Here is an 18,864-nt window from a genome sequence, read left to right on the forward strand (position 1 = left end):
TGATGGACCTAGTGTCAATCATCTTGAAATCCAAAAACCTTGCAGCCACGAACTTCTTAAGTCCGGCATCCTCAGTCTTGTACTTCTTCTCAAGTGCATTCCATAATGCTTTTGAAGTTTCCATGACACTATAGACATTGTACAAGCCATCTTCCAAACAACTCAATATGTAGTTTTTGCACAAGAAATCAGAATGTTTCCATGTTTCAGTTACAACAAGTCGTTCATCATCCGGAGTATTTTCAGCCATGACCGGAGGATCCTCCTTGATGAAACGTTGCAAACTCAACGTAGTAAGATAGAAGAGCATCTTCATTTGCCAACGTTTGAAGTCAATACCGGAAAACTTCCAGGTTTTTCTGCCGGTGCCATAGCATGAGCTGGAGTAGAACGGCTTGTAACAGTAGCAACCGTTCCTGCAACACTTCCATTAGTTTGGTTTTCATTCGTCATATTTCTGTAAAGTTGAAAACAATACAGAACTTGTTAATCAGTGAAGTTTTTGATATCTTCAAACTGAATACCAAACCAACCATACAACACGTAACAATGGTGAAGTTTTTATATACTTCAAACCCGTACGTTTATTATTCCGGCAAAGTTTTTATGTACTTTAAACCGGACAGAAACAATTATAGGAGTAGAAAGCAACAAGGCTTTAATCTCCAACAAAGTATAAAGAAAACAGTTTAATAATCAACACAGAAACGTTAGTAATTAAAATTCCTTAAGCTTGTGAGCGTAACTGTGTTAAAACAAAAAATCAGAAAATTGTTAGAAGAATAAAGAAATGTATAAAATAGTAAAGAATCAGAAATATTCCGAGTCCACAATTTTTCTTGTGCGTCCTTAAGGAATTTTAACCCCCTCACACGTTGCCAAGGTAATGGATTAAATCCTCCCAGGATAAAACGGAATAAACCTTCCTGCAACAGTGGCAATACAAACTGCAGGATACCAACGAACTCAAAGAACGGAGCAAAATCACACTTACGAATTTGAGAAAGAGAGACTGCGAATTAGGATGCAGTATATTCAGAAAGAAAGAAGTTCTGGAGTGTTTTTCGTGTTTAGAATATGCAGCCTTGCCTCAGAATTTATAGGCAACTATCAGAAGAGGTGTCTGGAAAGGTGCCTTTTCAGAAAATACACGGCATGCCGCGGATCTACCGCGATCGCGGCAGAACCGCGGCTAGAGAGTCTCTCTAAATCTGACTGCCGCGATTCTACCGCGGTCGCGGCAGAACCGCGGCCAGCAAGGCCCTCTGAACTTTCAGCAGGGTTCTAGCGTAGTTTCAGCAGCGATTTAGCATTTATTAATTATTAAATAATTAAATAAATTTTTGTCCAAAAAATAATCTTATAGATCGATTTGACAAATCCGAAGCCGAAGCCGAAGCCGAAGCCGAAGCCGAGCGAGCGACGAGGACGGCGCGAGGGTTCATTCTCTTCAACTTCTTTTAAGAGCTTTAAGAAGTGAATCTATATATAAGCACACAAATGTGATTGTCCCTCACCAATGAGGGACAAAGTGCAAGACAAAAGTTCACTTCTTCAAATTTTCATTTTCCCTCCATTTTATTTCCCTCAATTTCCAATTTACACTTCTTCTACTTTAAAGCCCAATGACTTAAAGTCTAACAGCCACTTGGCTTAATGTGGAAGCTTTTTCCTCTCATTTTAATATATATATATATATATATATATATATATATATATATATATATATATATATATATGCTCAGGTTGGGTCGGGGCGACCCCTGGGCTACCCCTCCAGTAGTATTTAATATACTTCTCAATATATATAACAAGTTTGAGCAAATTTTACTAGATTTTGCTGAATCTGTATTATTTACTGCACATTCGCCTCTAAGCATGTACTACATGAATATTTACATTTGTTCTTGATATCTTCGAATGTATTTAGGTCTACGAATCTACAATCATGATTCGCAAAAAATTAGTTCTTAATTTAGTTCTAACAATCTATAATCAATATTTATCGAAAATCACTTCTGAATCATTGTTAATGAACTAATTAAAAGTTGGATGGTGACAAATCTATATATCCGTATATTTACATAATTGTAATCTTAGGAGACGTGACATAGTACCTCATAAACCAGCAAAACTACTATTTTTCATTTTTTGTTTACTTTCTATTTTAGAAAGCAAAGGTTTCTTTAAATGATCAAGTGATAAAGAAAATATTTTGGCAAGATGGCACAAGTTAATAAAGAAGAAGGGTTAATTGACAAATAAATTGTTTTGAGAGGTAAATTTACGAACTCTTCAAAAGTGCAAGGGCTTTTTCTGCACTATATTAAAGCTCCACTCTTCTCCCATGTCAAGCCCGGAGAACCCTAGTTTTCACTTGGCCGCCGCACCCCTTTACTGCTATTAGCATAGTAATACTGGTATGTGAATGCCCCGTTGTTATCCTTATGATTATTTTGTTTTTTCTTACCGTTTACTTGTTGAGTTATTTTATTGTTTTCATTATGCAGGGTTGCTAACTTGCTATGTTGAGTGTTTGATTGTCTGTTAAGGCTGCTAAAATGTTCTCGTGTTATCATATATAAATTTTTCTGTGCAAATTTAAGCCAAATCTGGTTGTGCTAGCCACAAACTTTTTTATCATTTCTTAAGATTTGTTGAACTCCAAATTGCGTTGATATATCGAATATTTTGATCCTTTTTGTAAAAGTTGGAGTGTTTTTTTAAAATATATGTAATACATTTTTCAGGAACTTGCTTTCTTTATTTTTCAGCATTTTACATGGTTGTGGGTTGCAGAGGTTTTTGTGTGAAACACGGGAGGCGAGTATACATGCTCTTTTGATGGAATCAATTATCAAATAAGGGCAACAGCAGTTTGATATTTAATGAACGCTTTATGTTTCAAATAAAACCTTCTGCGATCCATAACCATGTTAATTTTGGGACTAGAATTTTCTTGTCCTCAAGTGTTGTAGAATAAGAAAGCAAGGTTTCAGATGTTTGTATAATATTTGCAGCGTAGTTGAAGTATAAGATCCATGCATTGTTCGGATTAACTACGATGTATCAAGCTTACACTTTTTCACGCTGCATCTTGTTATTTTTATTGTTATTGTGGTTAGCTTCTTGATCATGGACAAAACATTAGAGTATCAAAGAAAAGTCACAACATGCCGTTGTCTTTGATGCAAAAATTGTGTGCTCTCACATTTAAATTAAGGTATTAGGTATTCGACCAATAATTATTTTGGAACAATCTTCCTTTTGTATGGTTGTGGTTGTTGAAGGACTCATGTGAACAAGGAGTTGAAGTGCAAAATAACAAGGAAAGTGTTAGAAGCTACTTGGTGTACCTATAGAAACCATCATCCAAGAGAAAAAAATACAAGGAGCCATGTTGCAATCTTTCGCATGTCGAAGAAGACACTTTTGTTTCTCATAATTCCTTCAGCCATCCACAACCATATCAATTGTGAGATTTTAATGTTCTTACTTATCATGTGTTGCAAAATAAACAAAGTATGACCTCAAGCTATTTTTCAATGCCTATAGCTTAGTTTGAGCCTGTCTTTTCATATCACTTATAGTACATAATTTAAAATTTCTCCCACCTTGTTTTTCAACTAAAAACTCTTCCCACCTTATACTTGATTTATTTCTTTTTTGTGTTTTTGCAAGTGACTCAACTACTAAAACAACCGAAAATGGTGGGTTTCATATCGTTTTTTGCAATTATCTCCAATTTCTTGTGCTACAGTTCCCAATGCCTGTCTTTATAAAAATTAAACTCAGAGGCACCATATTCCTTGAGAAGAGATATTTATTACCGTATTTGCCAATATCCTTGTTGTTTGGTTTGAATACATGTTATGCTGGGATTAGTTATGTTGGGATTATTTATACTGAGATTAGTAACCAAACAAAGAATGAGTCGGTACTAAATTTTTATTCCAGGATTATTTTTGCTTATCCATCATACCAAGTTGTGGTATTTTTCATTTTGAAATGATCTGTTGTGGTCATAATATGCATCAATGCTCTAAAAGATAACCAACTATTCTTGTGATGGTTATTGCTTACATGGAAACCAAGACTATATTATCAATACTTGGAGAATCAAGATTCCCTACAAGGTAGCTTGTTTCACTTGGCTACTAGCAAAGGAGGCTGTTTTAACCCAAGATAATCTCATAAAGAGAGGGATCTCATTGTGCTCAAGATGCTGAGACAATTAGCCATCTATTTTTACATTACAAGATAACGGACCAACTATGGAAAATCTTTCTTAGTCTCAGGGGTATTTCATGGACAATGCTTGCCTATACAATTATTGAAGTTCTTTTCAGTTGGGATGAAGCTGGAGCTAAAATAACAAACAGAGATAGATGGAGGACTGTCCCAGCATGTATCTGGTGGACAGTCTGGAAAGAGAGGAATTCTAGATTTTTGTAGGACAGAAGCAACTCAGTGCAGAAGATCAAGCTTAGTTGTGTTCCACTCTTTTGTTTTTGGTGTAAACAGATTTACACAGAAGATATTGTGTCAATCTTAGATATTCTAGGGTCTTGCTAACATACCAGTTTTCTTATTTGTACTTACCTGTAAATATGGTTTTCAGTATAACCAATGTACTGATTTTATTAATATATACAAATGTTATCAGTTAAAAAAAAATAAAAATACTAGGAGATTCTGGATTGGATGGCCATGTCAGCAGGAAAAAGGATTTCCACGCCTTGTATTGGTGGATTGTTCAATTTAGGAATGCTCTTGTATCATTTCCCTTTGAGGACAACCTGTGCCTACTGCTTGAGTATAACATATTGTAGAATTCTAGCAAAAGCAATATAGTGATCTCTTCAGGTCCCTCATCCCTCTGGTATATTTAACATTATGTTTCTGGGCTGCATGTTAGCAATTTTGTTTCCATCTGCAAAGTTATCTACTGCTTTGATGTGAGATGAGAACTCTCATCTTTATTCAGTTGTGTATATTATAAAAATACAGTAAAAAGGGAAAGATATAAGTGATGGCAACCTTATTTCTTTCCTTAAAGTAATAGATTTCTAGTTAGAAGTCTTAGTTTCGTGGCCAAGATAAAGCAACCATGTTAGCTTAAGCCTGAAGGAATTAGGAATGAACGGCCTGTGGTATTTTCATGACTAACTGCTTCAACAGGTAGAAAACACGGCTCATCTCAAAATGAAATTGGGCAAGTCAGGGCACTCTCAGAACCTCTACTTCGAAATGTGATATGTAAGAGTGAAGCTTCACTGGAAAATGATTTCGAAGACAAAAGGGCCAATACAAAGTAGCTTTGCTTTATGCATGATGCATGTTTCACTCTACGGTTACAATGTTCAATGGCTGCTAGTTGTGACTATTTCTGCAGATTGTTTCGGGTGAGATGGGTGATGCCAAAATCACGAAAAGATCCTTTCTGCTGACTGTGGAGGGATATATACTTGGCCCATCGGTCTGGAAGATCATCTAACGTTTGTACATTCTTATAATTTTAAGTATTACCAGTGAATGGTGCAAATTGCATTTTGATATATGCCGTAGATAGCCTGGTGGTGGTTAAACACTTAAACTTACAACTACCACTTGAAAAGAAATTGTAGAGGGTGTGCTCCTTTTTTTAATGTCCAGAACTCACTTATTGCTTGGCTTTTAAAATCATCTATAGACCATTTGCTTACTGTTTTTTTGCTGGTGCGGCGATGCCTAGCTTGGCACTCTTGCTTTTTTTGGTCATTTAATTAACTTAATTAGGATGAATTTTGGACTTGAGATTACCTTTTTGGTTTTATGTTTTAAATCAAGTAGGTCCATGAATCTACTTCTCATGAAATAAAATAAAAAATCTCTCGCATAAGTAGTGTTGGTTATGCAATACATAGAATACAACTTCTCTAATAGTTGTGTACATGGTTCATCACCAAGTCAATGAGAGTTTTCTATTATCTTTTCTCTCATTTCACACTCCCAACCTCCATTATTCAATTCCTGATGTAGCTCCATTTCAGGACTCTCTCTCTCTCGTTTTAAGATAGGAATTCTCTAATTGAAAAGTAAAAACAAATTAAAAATAGGAAAAGTATGCATCAAACTTCAAACTTAGTCCGAAATAAAAACTACTACTACTTCAATTGATATCATTGGCCTTCTTATTCCTTACTTAACATAATTTGCACAATGGGAAGATTTCAGTCAAGGGATCTGATATCAATCATTTGAAGTTGGTCTCTCTTTATTCATTCCCACTCATTTTGAAAAAATCAACACTACTAGCTCCGTCGGTAGTCTGATGGGTACTTTCGGATGGGAACAATTTGTTGTAGGCCGCTGTTAAAGCCACATTTGTGGTGCTAAAACCACCATCAAGAACGAGATTCATTCCACTCACATATTTGGAATCATCACTTGCCAAATATAGCACTGCTTTTGCCACCTCCTCTTCATCTAGTAAAGCTCCTTTCAAATTTCCTCCTCCTGCAACCATTTGTCCGCCATTTGTCTGTCAGCTATTCCAAGCGCATTCAATACAAGTTGTGTGCTAATGTAATGAGGAGAAACACAATTAACTTTTATTCCATACTTCCCTAATTCGACTCCAATGTTCTTGGAATGTCCCAAAACTGCACCTTTTGATGCAGAATATGCGTGCGGGACTAGACCAGAGACCACAGTCGCAGCACTTGCAGTGAATATAATGGAACCTTTTTTAGCCGGAATCATCACTCTAGCAGCATGTTTAGCGCAAAAGAAGGCGCCAACAATGTTTACATCGAACACGGTCTTAATTATGTCGTAATCGACTTCTAAGATGCTAGAAATTGGCTTACCTCCTATACCAGCATTACTGAACATTATGTCGAGCTTACCAAATTTGGCAATTGTTGCATCTACAACATTTTGAACGTCTGATTCAACAGCAACATTGCAGTGGACAAAGGCTGCGTGTTCTGTGCCAATTTCTTGTGCTAAGGAAGTTCCGAGCTTGTCCTGAATGTCTGCAATTGTAACCTTTGCACCATGTTGAACAAATAGCCTAGCTGTGGCTGCTCCTATGCCGCTAGCTCCACCAGTTATTAGTGCTACTTTACCTTCTAGCCTGTCAAATACGAGTAAGATAGTTTACTACCATTTTATTTCTAAGGAGAAGAAGAAGAAAGATGATTACTACAAAACTAAATTAAACGAGAACCTTTTGGCTATTGGTGATGGAAGAGAATAGCTGGCCATTCATTAGTATATTTTTTCTGTCAAACCCCAAAACTACAATTCTCTGAACTTCTCAAATTTTTGACGCACATTTGCACTGATGCGTCGCACTGTGTTACGCATTGTGTGAAACATTAGTACAAATGTAGTAGCCCTTGCGCTTTCTTCAGACTTTCTTATGCAGTGCCGGTCCATGAGCACCATACGCGATCCCGATTTAATTATTGAGCTTTTACTCAGACTTCAAAGCTCCAAATTATTCGATTTAGCTCCAGAACATCTTCTTAACTCGGAATCAACTCCTACTAAGCATAAAACACGTAATAAGTGCAAATTACCATCTTTTAAGATCAAACACAAGTAAAATACAGTAATTAGAGTGTAAACTAGTCCTAAAAAACGGGATTCTAGCCTCCATCAACACCCCACATTTAAACCATTCTTGTCCTCGAGCAGTCAAACTGCACTTCGCATTGAGACGACCTTTTTAAACGACTCTCTTAACTCATCATACCAAGAATATTTAGAAAGACTAACCACTCTAACATAACATCCTTGCCTCAAGATTTGACTCAAAAGCACCACGCATTTTCACAACCAGCTCACTTACACTAACATAGAGGTCAACAACATTACCTTTCCTTTCGTGAATCAAGTGCCCTCACACAACAATAGAGAGTATTTCCACACATGATAAAATGTAAGAACAATTAGGAACTCAGATAGAAAGAATTTGCTCACTCTAAGAAATAACATTCATATGTCACAAGAGACGCACCATAGGCTCGCCCATAGTGTAATACTCTACTAATTGAGCTCATTCAGTCAAGGATCAATTTAGGACTTTATTTGTCTTTATTTGGTTGTAATGTAGGATGCGGGAATACACACACACACACACACCTCCCTAAGCAATTTAATACATGCAATTAACCATTCAAAACCCCACACTTTTGTCAAATCGTAAATTCACTTTCATATCAATATACGTCAACTATCAACTTCTTTAAGCACAAATACCTCAAGAGTTACCACTATCAAGGAATATTTTTCACAATAATATGACTACTTTATTTTTCTTTTCTTTTTCAATTCAAGTGGCTCTTACCTTTTCATAATAATGTACCTTTCTCCTATTTCTATAGTTCCACTCAAAAGCCAAACTAACAGCCCACACTTTACTTTTACAAATTTCATAACAAATTCAAGTGCTCACGAGAGGTAAAAGGTTAAAATAGATGGTCAATCCAAACAAATGGGTAAGGCTTGTAATGTGGTTACCAAAGAAACAAGATTATAGGCTCAAAGGAGTTAACTAAGATACATAACAATTAGGTGGGTAAAAGCATATAATTGGCTCAACAAGGAAATGCCTATATTACTTCCAGGACTGAATAAAATTACTATTTCACTTTGCAAACACACAGGGCAAGTTCTAGACATCAACCGACATGCACATAAAAACACAAAACCTCACATACACCTGGAACATAACACATTTAGGACCAGACTCATCAAGACACTCTAGTCAAAGTAGTTAAGCAAAGTTAAGATCATACAATTTAAGGTACTTATACAAGAGTTAAAAATTGACCCTAAGCGTCACAACTAAAGCACTTACTATTCTCAAGCATAATAAAGTCATGATATATTGCTTTCATCTATCCCAATGACACAATATTTTCTACTCCTAAGGAAAAAATAGAACTAACTACACCCGGTTCAAGTAAAAACCCTTGAAAAAGAATTGCGGCACAAAGAAAAACCAAGGGGAAATCATTAGATTAACTAACAAAAGAAGGAAAAAAATATTAAAAAAAAACAAAAGAAAATATTTTATTTCTTTTTCCTTCGACTTTAATCCCTCAAAAAACCTGTCGATGATATCCATCTTCGGAAAAAATCGAAAACTTCAATTTTATTTACTAGTTCTATATCCAACTCCTACAACTAGCGAAAAGAAAACTAATATGCATACATACATACAAATATCCCTCATCCCACACTTTAAGTTGTGGCATGTCCCTATGGCACACAATTAAAAAGCATAAGGTAAAGAAAACATCCCTGAACATCTAGTTGGGGTCTGAGTCAAAGTCGGGCTCCATTCCTCGAGCCCGAACTAATGCACACATCCATGCAAATACCTTCTTAGAAACCTTATTTAGATACACCACACACATATCTTTCTCGCTCACCGCAACCTTCTCTTTCGAGCCCTTTACTTTTCACTCAACACTTGCAGTTGGTTTGTCCTTTTGTGCCCCCTTTGCTACATCCATCTTAAAAGTCACGGTATCCTCACCTACTCTAAGCATGAGTTTTCTTTCGTGTATATCTAATATAGCTCTACCTGTTGCTAAGAATGGTCTTCCTAGGATGAGGGGGACCTCCTTGTTTTCCTCCATATTTATCACTATAAAATCTACAGGAAATACGAAGTTATCCACCCGAACTAACACATCTTCCACTATCCCCTCGGGTGTTATAGTCATTTGGTCTGCTAGCTGCAAAGATATGGGTGCAGACCTTATCTCTTCAATCTCCTTCTCCAGTTTCCTGTGGATAGATAGAGTCATTAAATTAATTGAAGCACCAGAATCACATAAGGATTTATAAAAATTAATAGTTCCTGAAGAGCAAGGTATAGTAAAACTCCCTAGATCTCCACACTTTTGTGGGAGTTTATTTTGCAATATCATGTTGCAATGCTCTGTGAGCTTTACGAGGTCTCTCTATTTTTCTCTTCTTCTTACGGATATCATTCAAGAAATTAGCATAAGCAGGCATATGTGAGAGCATTTCTGTGAATGGTAAGTTTACACAGAACATCCAGAAATCTCTCAAACTGATTGTCTAGCTCTTCTCTACTTAGCTTTTGGGGGAAAGGTAGAGCTGGCATGTATTTGCTTTTTTCAGTCTCATTAGTATTTGAATTATCATTTTGGTTCTTTTTCTGAGATCTAATATTCCCCTTCTTCTTCAAATCCTCTTCTACCATAACTTCTCCTTCTAGAATAATGTTATTTTTCTGCTGGCCCACAATCTCCACCTGATTCTCAATCAGCTCATCCTTTTGCTTTGCTATGGCATCCTCCAACTTGTTCCCACTTCTCAAAGACACTGCATTTATTATCTCTTTTGGATTTCTTTCAGTATCACCAGGGAGCATTCCTGGAACCTTCTCAGACATTAGAGTAGCTAGTTGCCCAACTTGTCTTTCCAGGTTCTAAAAAGATGTGCCTAGTTCTTTGATAGCTGCACCATGGGCGTCAAGCCTCTCATCTGTCTTGATAATGAAGGCCTTCATTAGATCTTCCATGCTAGACTGATTAGATTGTGGAGGCTGATACTGCTACCTCTGTTGGTTTTGAAAGCCTGTGGCCCTTTGTCCCTGGGGTCTAGAGTTATTTTGTTGCCATGGGTTCATGCTACTACTTAGTGAATTCCAAGAAAAACCTTGGTGCCTCTATCCTATAGGATTGAAATTTTTGCCGCTCTGGTATTTTCCTCTATCAAAGATTCCCACATCATTTACCACTTCATATGCAACTATGGCCTGCCAATCATGTGTTGGATGACCCGTTCCACATAAATTACAAATTGTTGTTGGTTGGCTCTGGACCCTCGCTACGGTCAGCTTTCTTATCTTTTTGTCTATAGCGTCTTGTTGGGGTTGCACCACTGTATTGTAATCTACTTGATGAACCCCGAGTGATCTTTTTCTATCATTACTCTCAGTCGGCCACTGGTTGGCATCTTCAGATAGCTCATCAAGAATTGCCATAATCTCCTCAGGAGTCTTCTTCATTAAGGGACCTCCAACTGCAGTATTCCGAGTTCATCATGAGGGAGGTGTCAGTCCATCCCAAAAATCATTGAGTTGCATTTACAATTCAATCCCATTATGCTGACACTTCCTTACTATCTCCTTGAATCTTTCCCAAGCCTTGAAAACTATTTCAGTGTCAGTCAGGCAGATGTTGTGAATCTCCCTTCTGAATTTCACTGTTTTTGTAGCTGATAAGTATTTGTCAAGTAAATTTCTATTTATATCTTCCCATGTTCTGATTGACCCAGTTGGTAAGCTACGAAGCTAGTGCTTCATATCATCCTTCAGTGAAAAAGGGAATGCTCTTAAGTATACTACATCTTTTGACACTCCATTGTATTGGTAGGTGTTCATGATTTCCTCGAAATCCATCAAGTCAGTATTATGGTCCTCATTCACCTTCCCTCCGAAGACACATGTGTTATGAATAGTTTGAAGCAAGCATCACTTCATCTTGAAATGGTTTGCTGCTGCTGGTGGAGGTATGACACTGGATAGTCCCTGATATTAAATTGGTCTTTCATAATAACCCAAAGATCTACCAGGCCTAGGCACTGCATTCTCGAACTATTCTTCAATCAAGGGTCAACTTATATTGAATCTTTGACCCCCATCCTCGTTGACGGTCTCCTCAACACCTCTACGTGCTGCCTCACTTGCTATCTGTGCATCTTCCTCTCTCTGTTGTGCTTCCTCTCTTGCAGCTAAATCTATTTTTTCCTCACCGTCTTTAGCCATATGTTCGTGGGTTGAAGGTTTCCCCAAGAACTTTTTGGTGAGTTCTTTCTCTTTCCTCAACTGCCGCAGACACTTTTCCACTTCTGGATTGTATGATATCAATTCCTTTGAAGATGCTCAATCATACACAAGAGAAGTCAATCCATTGCCTGCACATGGAAGAGGAAACCCGTGAAGAATAAAATAAATAAAATAATAAAAAAAATTCTTGAATTAGTGCCAAAAACTATTTTGAACTCTATTGATTGCCAATCTTCGGCAACATCGCCAAAATTTGACAAGCACAAAAAACACACTTAAATTATGCTCTCTAATCAAATATAGTATAATATAATATCACATCCACAGGAATTGGATTTAAACAATATTATCGTAGTTTCTAGCTTGATTGCTATCTAGGAGGATCAACAATTGAGATTTATATGATCAACAATTGAGATTATATGATTAATAAGCTTATATTACGCTATCTTTGATTAGAGAGCATAATCTAAGAATCTAAAGCTATTGACTATTGACTATCGAGACAAGGAATTAGCAAATAAGGTTATCAGTGCGAAAAGATAGGGTTTTGACAGGATATGTGCAAGATAATTGTTCAGGATCTAACTCTAGATAATTTACTTCTAATGTTCAAGTGAGCCTCTCGAATTCACTCAATTATTAGTTCAAATGTTCAGCAAAAACTCCTCTCTTGATTAAGTCTCAACCTCACGAGATGAATAAAATTAAGTACTGTGAAGATATGCAAGAATGCGTAGTGGATTTGTCCTTAGGAAAACCTCTTTCAATTATTTTCCTAACTAGGTTTAATGAATGATTCAACTAGCCTCTTTCGATTACTTAGAAAAATCTATGAACCCAACCAACAATATAATGCAAAGATATCACAAGTTATACCTCTCTCGATTACATGAACTAGTGAATATAGATGCAACAAATAAATCTTCTAAAATAATTAAATACAGAAAACTAGAGTTATAATCCACAAACAATCATCAATACAACAAATTCATGTAGCGAAGCATTAGTACAAATGTCATAGCCCTTGCGCTTTCTTCCAACTTTCTTATGCAATGCCAGTCCATGAGCCCCAGACGCGATCCCGATTTAATTCATTGGGCTTTTACTCAGACTTAAAATCTCCAAATTATTCGATTTAGCTCTAGAACATCTTCTTAACTCGGAATCAACTCCTACAAAGCATAAAACACGTAATAAGTGCAAATCACCATCTTTTAAGATCAAGCACAAGTAAAATGCAGTAATTAGAGTGTAAACTAGGACTAAAACATGGGATTCTAGCCTACCATCAATACCCTAAACTTAAACCATTGCTCGTCCTCGAGCAATCAAACTGCACTTCATATAGAGTCGACCTTTTTAAACAACTCTCTTAACTCATCATACCAAGAATATATAGAAAGACTAAGCACTCTAATGTAACATCCTTGACTCAAGATTTGACTCAAAAGCATCACGCATTTTCACAACCCACTAACTTACTCTAATATAGAGGTCAACGACATTACCTTTCCTTTGTGAATCAAATATATATAATGACTACACCTCCCTAAGCACTTTAATAAATACAATTAACAATTCAAAACCCACACTTAAGTCAAATCATAACTCCACTTTCACATCAATATACGTCAACTCCCATTTTCTTTAAGCACAAATACATCAATAGTTACCATTATCAAGGAATATTTTTCACAATAATACAACTACTTTTTTTTCGTTTCTTTTTCAATTCAAGTGGATCTTACTTTTTCAAAATAATGCACCTTTTTTCCTATTTAAATAGTTCCTCTCAAAATCCAAACCAACACCCCACACTATACTTTTACAAAGTTGATAACAAATTCAAGTGGTCACGAGAGGTAAAAGGTTCAAATAGATGGTCAATCCAAACAAATGGTTAAGGCTTGTAATGTGGTTGTCAAAGAAACAAGATTACAAGCTCAAAGGAGTTAACTAAGATACAAAACAATTAGGTGGGTAAAAGCATATAATTGGCTCACCACGGAAATGCCTATATCACTTCCAGGACTGAATAAAATTGCTATTTTGCTTTGCAAACATATGGGGCAAGTTCTAGATATCAAACCACACGCACAAAATAACACAAAACCTCACACATACCTGGAACATAACACACTTAGGACCGGACTCATCAAGACATTCTAGTCAAAGGAGTTAAACAAAGTTAAGATCATACAATTTAAGGTACTTATATAAGAGTCAAAAACTGACCCAAAGCGTCACAACTAAAGCACTTACTATTCTGAAGGTATAATAAAGTCATGAGAAATTGCTTTCACTATCCCAACGACACAATATTTTCTACTCCTAAGAAAAAAAAGAGAACTAACTACACCAGGTTCCAGTAAAAACCCTTGAAAAAGAATTGCGGCACAAAGAAAAACCAAGGGGGAATCATTAGATTACCTAACAAAAGAAGGAAAAAAATATAAAACAAAACAAAATAAAATCTTTTTGTTATTTTTCCTTAAACTTTAATCCCACAAGAAACCTGCCGATGATATCCATCGCCGGGAAAAATTGAAAACTTCAATTTTATTTACTAGTTCTATCTCCAACTCTGACAAATAACAAAAAGAAAACTAATATACATACATACATACAAATATCCCTAACCCCACACTTTAAGTTGTGGCATGTCCCTATGGCACACAATTAAGAAGCATAGGGTAAAGGAAACTTCCCTGAACTTCTAGTCGGGGTCTGAGTCAAAGTCGGGCTCCATTCCTCGAGGCCGAACTAATGCACACATCAATGTAGACACCTTCTTATCTACCTTATTTGGGTACACCCCATGCTTATCTCACTCACTCACCGCAGCCTTCTCTTTCGAGCCCTTTACTTTTCACTCAATACTTGTAGATGGTTTATCCTTTTTGTGCCCCTTTGATGCATCCATCTTAAAAGTCATAGTCTCCTCACCCACTCTAAGCATGAATTTTATCTCATGTATATCTAATATAGCTCTACCCGTCGCTAAGAATGGTCTTCCTAGGATGAGGGGGACCTCTTTTTTTTTTCCCTCTATATTCACCACTATAAAATCCACAAGAAATATGAAGTTATCCACCCGAACTAACACATCTTCCACTATCCCCTCGGGTGTTATAGTCGTTTGGTCTACCATCTATAAAGAGATGGGTGCATACCTTATCTCTCCAATCTCCTTCTCCAGTTTCCTGTAGATAGATAGAGGCATTAAATTAATTGAAGCAGCAGAATCTCATAAGGATTTATAAAAATTAATAGTTCCTAAAGAGCAAGGTATAGTAAAGCTCTTTGGATCTCCACACTTTTGTGGGAGTTTATTTTGCAATATCACGCTGCAATGCTCTGTGAGCTTTACCACTGAGGTCTCCTCTATTTTTGTCACGACCCGTATTTTCCACCCTCGGGAGTCGTGATGACGTCTACTCATGAAAGCTAGGCAAGCCGAGTATTACAAATTTTATTACCCTTTTTCCTTAACCTTTTAACATTTACGAATTAACATGTGATCAACAACGGTTGAATTAACATATATGAGATAACCCTACTGGTAGAATGACCAGGAGTCCCTCTCCACTCCAAACAGGGTAGACCCGGCAAGGCTAAGGTTACAGTCTTGGCATGACAGTCCAAGATAGCGTGGTAAGGTGATAACCAGTCCATCACTAATAGGACATCAAAATCAACCATATCCAAAAGTAACAGACCTACTCAGGTCTCAAGACCCCTAATCACAACTATACATGAACGATGGACACGATATACCATAATAGAATCACCCAATAGTGTAGACACATATACAGGAGCACTCAAGGAATCACTAGGCATGGCCAAATATGGTGCAAAATAAGATGACACATAGGAGTATGCAGATCCTGGATCAAATAGAACAGAAGCATCTCTACTACAAACCAGAACAGTACATGTGATAACTGCATCGGAGGCCTCAGCCTCAGGCCTGGCTGGAAGAGCATAACATCGGGGCTGGGCCCCACTACTCTGAACTACATCTCTGGCACATCCTCCTACCGCCTGACCTCCACCTCTAATACCTATACCTCCACCTCTAGCACCTCTACCTCCACTTCTAACTGGCTGAGCGGGCGGTGGAACACTCGGTGCCTGAACCATGGCACGGGAACCCTGATGCTAAAAGTTGCTCGGTGCTCGAGGGAAAAATCTATCAATATGCCTTGTGTTGCCACAAGTATTACAAGCCCTCGGCTGCTGGGACTGGTGACCTTGAAAGCTCTGGAGCGGAGGTGCGCTGATAAGAGATGGTGATGCACTGTAGGGCAGTTGATCAAAATACTGCATATGGGAACCACGACCACCTGAAGCACCATGAAAAACCTGTAGTGCTAAATGAAACAGCCTAAATGGGTGGCCATACCAAAAGAATCCCTGCCTCCAAACGAGGCACCACTGAACTTGCCCGAATGACGAGGCCTCTTGTCAGACCCCTAACTACTCCCCTATGATAGAACCATTTCAACTCTCCAGGCCACGTTGCCCGCATCCTGAAAAGAAATCTCGCTCCCCATCTCCTTAGCCATCTGCAATCGAATAGGCTGAACGAGTTTCTCAATGAACCTCCTCACTCTCTCTCTCTCTCTCAGTGGAAAGTATAAGAAGAGCATGACGGGCCAAGTTAATAAATCTAGTCTCATACTCAGTGACAGTCATAGAACCCTGTTGGAGACGCTCAAACTTCATACGATAGTTCTCCCTCTGAGTGATCGAAAAAAACTTTTCTAGAAATAGCTGAGAGAACTGATCCCAAGTCAAAGCCGGTGACCCAGCTGGTCTAGCCAAACAATAATCCCTCCACCAAGTCTTGGCGGATCCAGACAGACAAAAAGTAGCAAAGTCAACCCCATTGGTATCCACTATTCCCATATTCCGTAGAACCTCATGACAGTCGTCCAAATAATCCTGGGGATCCTCAGAATATGTACCACCAAAAGTGGTAGTAAAAAGATTGGTGAACCTATCCAACCTCCACAAGGCATCAGCAGACATAGCTGGCCCCTCACCGGTCTGTGCCACAACACCCAACTGAACTACCCCAACTGGTTGAGTTGCTGGAGTCTGAAACTGGAGAGCCATCTGCTCTGGAGTGCGAGTAGCAGGAGTCTAGGCTCCTCCTCCAGCATGAGGGATAGCTGGTGTAGACATGTGATTTTTGACCGTCTTCGAAATTTCACTCATTTTAGCGTAAAAAAAAAATTAATTTAGGCCTAATATCGCTATTTCAACTAATTTTGACTTTTTTACTTTATTTTATTACAAGAAAATAAAAATTACAAAAAATAGGTTCATTAATGTTTTGCAGTCATTTTTAATTTTGAAAAAATACCAAAAAAACTAGTTTTATTTTAGGTTTATTTTATTACAAGAAAATGAAAATTACTAAAATAGTTTCATTAATGTTTTGTAGTCATTTTTAATCTTGAAAAAATGCCAAAAAAACTAGTTTCATTTTAGGTTTATCTTTAATAGTTTTTTTTAATTAATTAGGAGTAGTTTTACATTTTTATAAATCCTCTCGTGAAGACAAGGCCAGCAGACACATTCGCATTTAAATTTTTAAGAAATTAAAATAATAAGCATTAAGTCTTAAACATGATAAATTCAAAGATAAGTAATGGACAATACAATTTGCGAAAAACAGAACCCACACAGCCCGATATCGGGGTGTCACCAGTCATGAGCATTACAAGTCTGAAATGTGTAGAAAGCTATTACAGAATAACTGAAAGAGAAAGAAATGAGATAAAGAGGGAGAAGCACGGGGCTGCGGACACCGAGCAGCTACCTCGTGAACTCCGAAATCTAATGGGAGCTCTCAACCCTCTCAAGCAGGATCAGCAGTACCTGAATCTGCACACGAGGTGTAGGGATTAAAGTGAGTACTCCAACTCATTGATTAATAATCATAAATAAAGATTGAGAAATAGGAAATCACATAAGGCACAACACAGGCTATAAGGAAACAGTAAAAGCCAGTAAAAGTAATGAAATAGTAAAAATATGCAAAGTCACTTTAGTTCAGTTTAAACTTCATAAAATGCCTTTTTAACAATTTAAGCAAGTAAATGACAGGCAATTAGGAAAAGTAAACACATAAAGGATCGCCCCTCGGGCATAGTATCAACAAATCCGCCCCTCGGACAATATCTTAGAAACAATAGAAGCCCCTCGGGCTATATCTCACATCACAATGGGTACCCGCGCTCTCTGGGGGTGTGCAGACTCCTGGAGGGGCCCCTTACGGTCCAAGCGCAATATAAGGCCATCTCGTGGCATCATCACATAGGATCTCGGCCTCATATCAACAAGCCACCTCGTGGCCTACAAATCTCAGGCCCTCGGCCTCATAATCATCATTAGGTGTTTCCTCACAACATAGGCCCTCAGCCTTACTCAGTCAGAATCTCAAAGCCGCTCGGGCAACAGTAAAACATGATGCTCAACCTTGAATATCATTTAAGTGTTAAAGTAGAGTAAACATGGTTGAGTTATGAAAACAGTAGAATGTCGGATGACTGAGTTCAAGTATAAAGTAAAAATAGTGATGAAATATCATTAAAAATCCCCTAAGTGTTCAAATAATTGGCACGAGGCCCAAATATGGCATTCAACCCAAAACATGATGATAACAAATAGTTTTCAGGCAAATACGCGGTAAAATAGTCATTCGGGACGGACTAAGTCACAATCCCCAATAGTGCACGACCCCATGCTCATCATCTAGTGTGTGCGTTACCTCAATATAGCACAACGATGTGCAATCCGGGGTTTCATACCCTCAGGATAATATTTACAATCATTACTCACCTCTACCCGGTCCAAATCTCTAGCTCGCAATGCCCTTGCCTCTCGAATCGGCCTCCGGATGCTCCAAATCTAACTAAAATCAGTGCAAAACCATGAAAATATGCTAAGGGCTAAGTGCCCATGCGAAAACAATCAGTTTACAACATAAATCCCGAAATTGGCCAAACCCGACCCCCGGGACCACATCT

At 37.7% G+C, this 18,864-nt stretch overlaps 1 long non-coding RNA gene and 1 pseudogene across 2 annotated transcripts; one reads left to right on the forward strand and one right to left on the reverse strand.

Moving 5' to 3' along the window:
- Positions 1-2,122: 2,122 nt before the first annotated feature.
- Positions 2,123-4,683, forward strand: LOC107760289 (uncharacterized). 2 transcript variants are annotated; one of them, XR_001642363.2, is made up of 2 exons: positions 2,123-2,420; positions 2,511-4,683. It is a non-coding gene; the product is annotated as an uncharacterized LOC107760289 (long non-coding RNA). The 2 variants fall into 2 exon arrangements; XR_012703826.1 differs by having other exon boundaries at positions 3,291-4,683.
- Positions 4,684-6,256: 1,573 nt separating this feature from the next.
- Positions 6,257-7,251, reverse strand: LOC107760288 (short chain aldehyde dehydrogenase 1-like; annotated as a pseudogene).
- Between the last annotated feature and the right edge of the window lie 11,613 nt (positions 7,252-18,864).

The sequence above is a fragment of the Nicotiana tabacum genome, chromosome 20 (assembly GCF_000715075.1).
Source record: "Nicotiana tabacum cultivar K326 chromosome 20, ASM71507v2, whole genome shotgun sequence".
NCBI lineage: Eukaryota > Viridiplantae > Streptophyta > Magnoliopsida > Solanales > Solanaceae > Nicotiana > Nicotiana tabacum.